At 48.7% G+C, this 1,122-nt stretch overlaps 1 protein-coding gene across 1 annotated transcript in view; it reads left to right on the plus strand.

Moving 5' to 3' along the window:
• Positions 1–1,122, plus strand: part of LOC100548828 (complement receptor type 2-like) — a gene marked incomplete at its 5' end in the record, with an annotated part of 23,447 nt that overhangs the window by 4,110 nt on the left and 18,215 nt on the right. The gene's annotated exons all lie outside the window — the stretch shown is intronic.

A 1,122-nucleotide genomic window follows, 5' to 3' on the forward strand; every position in this document is an offset into this window, starting at 1 on the left:
TTTTTTTTTTTTGCCACTTAGCTTTCCCATAGTCTCAATGGAAATATAACAGCCACAAGCATTGTTCTCATGTCATCACACTGCAACAGAGAAAGCAGAAATATCACTGTTACATCATTAACTGTCATCTCTGTCCCATTCTGTGCTGTAAATGCCATATATTTGGGGGTGTCTGGGTCTTTATTTACAGTTCATAATAAATGATGGCTGTTTCTGAGCGCTAGCTTGTGATTTCAGCTGCCCAGTGCTCGTTGTGTGCATATTATGTTCTGTTCAAGGCTTTTGGAGACATCTCGACAAGGTGAGCAATTCTTTTTCCTCACTCCTCCATATTTATCTCTAGTTTGATTCTGATGCAAGTTTAGTTTCCGAGAAGTAAAGCAAGAAAGAAAAGCAATCCGTGCAGCAGTGCTGGGGAATGCAAGTGCTCCCCAAAAGCACTTTAAATCAGAGGTGAGCAATGTGTGTGTGTGTGTGGAGGGGGGGGGAGACCTGTCTGAGCCCCTCTGCATTACAGGCCCCTCTGGGCAGGGTGGGTGGGAGCTGCTGACCATAGGGCTGTGCAGATCCGAGGGCGGAGGACACATTTCTATGGGCAGCTCCCACGCGTGGCTCTGCAAGCTGATTTGGCTGGAAAGCTCGTGCTCTTCCTGCCAGCTCCTGGGTGTGCTCCAGCTGCAGTGCTGCCCTGCCTTCTGCCTTTGCCTTCTGCTGGGTCTGATCCCCACTGCACGGGGAGGGCTGGCAGGGTGAGATAACACAATGGCCGAAGCGACACTGCTGTCAACTGGCTCAGCTAAGCTCAGCTCAGGGTCGGATGCTGCTCTGCACTTTGTTTTCTTGCCCTGAGGTCGCTGCCATAAAGCAATACCAGTGATTTCCAAGCGTTTAGAGCATTCTGTTCCTGTTTCACACAACCCAGCCGCAGCCCTCATTCACACCGCAGGTGACCAGCAATCTCCACTTACTCAGTCATCACAAGTACATATCTAAAATGAGTACACCATCCAGGCTGCCTCACTCCTCCCTTAAGAAAACAGCTCTTGGCCCCACTGCAAACACTTTGGATGGAGCTCAAGCCGAACTGAAAAAGAAAACGAAGATAAAAGAAATATATATATA

The sequence above is a fragment of the Meleagris gallopavo genome, chromosome 28 (assembly GCF_000146605.3).
Source record: "Meleagris gallopavo isolate NT-WF06-2002-E0010 breed Aviagen turkey brand Nicholas breeding stock chromosome 28, Turkey_5.1, whole genome shotgun sequence".
Taxonomy (NCBI): Eukaryota; Metazoa; Chordata; class Aves; order Galliformes; family Phasianidae; genus Meleagris; species Meleagris gallopavo.